The following is a 3,079-nucleotide window of genomic DNA, read 5'->3' on the forward strand; positions in this document are numbered from 1 at the left end:
CCATGGTAAAATCCTTCTAACTTTCTCTCTTTTAGCTTTTATTTCTTGAATAATTGGGTATGTTGCTTAGTTTAGTTTAGATGCATTTTGATGTTTATTAGGTAATTTTTGTGAAATAATGTGTTTTTGGAGTTTTAACATGCTTTGGGGCTTGAAAACCTGTTTTGGATGTCATGTTTGGTGCCTTAGAGGCACTAAAAATTTTGCAAAAATAGAGTCCTGTACGTATGCACACACTTGTACGCGCGCACACTTCCCCTCTTTTTGGCCACCTGTGCGCACACACAGATCTGTGCGCGTGCACACTCCTAAATACCCAGTCTGTTTGTGGCATTCGCACATCTTGTGCGAGTGCATCCTACCCTCTTTCCATCGTGTGCGTACGCACACAAGTTGTGCGCACGCACACTTCACCCTGAATTCTTGAAAAAAAAATCTCTTGTGCGTGCGCACACTGTTGTGCACCCGCACAGCCCATGGCACCCATTCTGATCGCAGCCCACGCACCCAGTGTGCGTTGGAACAACCCTCTCTTTTCCCTTGTGTGCGCACACACACGCCCTTGTGCGCGCGCACATACCTCGATAACCATTCTGTTCGCAACACCCGCACGCGGCTATGCGCGCGTATACTCCTCATTTTCTCTAGTGTACGTATGCATACGGTCGTGTGCGTACACACATGCCCTTTTTTGAACGTTAATTCGAAAGGGGATACCATCGCGCCCCATCAGATACTCACCCCAAAACCTGTTTTCTTCTTTGCTTCTTCTCTAAACCACTCCAGCCTCTCCTACCCTCAGCCCAAACCACCACCTAACTTCCCCCGTCCGACGACAACACCACCAGCGACCACCGTCGCTTACCTGCTCCTCATTCCTTCTTCTCTTTTCTTCCCCCTTCCACCATTTCTTCTTTTCTGCGCGAAGTCAGCCCTGTTTCTACGTGTCATCCCTAGTTCGCACCCTTCCAGTCCGGCAAGCAACCACCAGCGGTGGCAAGGTGCTGTGCCACCGCGACACCACCACCACTGTTCCCTATCCCTTCTTCTTTCCTCATCAATGCAGGTTCCCTTCCCCTGTTCCCTGTTTTCCTTTTTTTTTATTTTCATTGCTTTTTAATTCTGTTTTAGTGATTTGGTTAGGCTTAAGATTAGTTAAAACTTGTGTTTCTGGATTGAATGGTTGCTGATTGAATTTTCTAGGTTGAATGCTGCTTACATTGAACTGAAATTGATGTTTATGAATCCTGCACACAACCTGTTCGATATATTGCCTGAATGAATGTTTTTGATTTAAATCTTATGTCTAATCAGCATGAGCTTTAAATTTTGTTTTCTTTAGGCACTTTAATTCATACTTGTGCAGTTTTCTGAAATTTTGGATGATGGTTAAGACTGAATTCTTATATGCATCTAGTGTTATTTTTGCTTGAAACACCAAATTGACTTGAAATTTGCAGCTGTAATAATTTGTTTGGTGGTAACCTTGGCTGTACAATCATACTTTACCTTGATCATTTGTTTGGTTATGCACTTAGTTGCTGTTTTTGCTCAAAACACCAAATTGAACTGAAATTTCAGATTTAATTCATTGTTTGGTGTTATATGTTAAGTGCATACATAGTTAGAGAGTGAATTGATGATATTGCTTATTCATGTAGTTTTGAAAACATAAATGATCACATACATCGCCACTTGTTCCTTTAAGGTTTTTGAGCAATTCAAATTGATTTTCATCAAGTATTGCTTTGTGAACAAGGGCTGTGTTGGTTGATTATTTTTACTTTTTGATATTAAATAGGCAGGTTCTTCGAATATTGAATTGTTTATTGCCATTGTGCCAAATTTTTGTCAAACTTATACTTTCAAAGCACAATTGCAATAACCAAGTTTTGATTCAATTCACTCTTCCTGTTTATACCTAAGTTATTTGTGCTGTAATTACTGTTCATTCCCTTTAATTGTTACTAAGATTACTTGATTGTGGAAAACTACATTTTCAATTGAGCATATCACTTGTTTTGAATATGTTTTCCTTAATTGAGTGTTTGTTTACCTTATCGGCTCTAATTTGCATTGTTTGACATTTCTTCTTTGCTTCTGTGATTTTTATCTGTTTTTCCTAAGTTGTAGTCCATTTTTGTTCTCTTTCAGGATGCGTCACAAGGGCAACGAGAAAGCAAACCCTTTGGCTCCTCCTCCTGCACGTTTGAGCACCCAGCCGGACACTTTTATCACTGAGGAAGCCCATGAACAATATAAGAAATTGGAAAAGAAAGCCTTCCACTATGAGAGGAAGCTAAGTGTACCGGAAAAATATGCGGAAGTCATACATAACAGACTCGATTTCTACTAGTGGAAATTCGTAGAATTCGACCCGGTGGAAATCAATGAACACCAAGTCAAAGAATTCTATGAAAATCAGCTAAAGAGAGAGTCCACAACTATTTTTCTTTGGGGTGTCACCTTAGACACCTCCGACCATGCTTTAGAGGCCCTCTTGCAGATTCCGCATATTCCTTCGGGCCGCGATGCTTACCTGAAGATAGTGGCGAACTTGACTACGGGCAAGCTTTCCTTGGATGCGGTTCTGAAGAGGATTGGCCTACCTGAGGCCCATTGGGAATACAGCAGAGATGAGAACGTGGTTCCGCAAAGCATTGCATGTGCTCATCTCCATCCTGAGGTGAGGATCTAGCAGCAGATTATCACCGATTATATCTTGCCGAGCACGCATGCTACGCACATTCGCGTCCGTGTGGCAGTATTACTTTGGGCCATTCTGGAGGGGAAGAGGATCTCTATTCTTCCCCTTATTAGAGATTCGATGTGGAAGGTGAATCAACAACAGAAGTACAATGTCCCATTCCCATCGTTGATCACCCAACTGGCTAGCTTATCTGGGGTGGAGAGGCGTCTGACAGACCGGACGTCTGTCTATATCAGCACCCAGTCATTTCTGCCATACGGAGAATATGATGGGCCACCACAGAAGAAGAGGAAGACCACTAGAGGTGTCAATATGTTTGGCCCTATAGGGCTTTGGCCCAACTTTATAGGGCCAGAAGAATAAAAAGCC

At 42.4% G+C, this 3,079-nt stretch overlaps 1 pseudogene; it reads left to right on the plus strand.

Annotated features, from left to right (window-relative positions):
• Window positions 1-2,155: 2,155 nt before the first annotated feature.
• On the plus strand, window positions 2,156-2,698 carry LOC148553114 (uncharacterized; annotated as a pseudogene).
• The last annotated feature ends 381 nt before the right edge of the window (window positions 2,699-3,079 follow it).

The sequence above is a fragment of the Arachis ipaensis genome, chromosome B7, assembly GCF_059453495.1.
Source record: "Arachis ipaensis isolate K30076 ecotype BB chromosome B7, ASM5945349v1, whole genome shotgun sequence".
Lineage (NCBI taxonomy): Eukaryota > Viridiplantae > Streptophyta > Magnoliopsida > Fabales > Fabaceae > Arachis > Arachis ipaensis.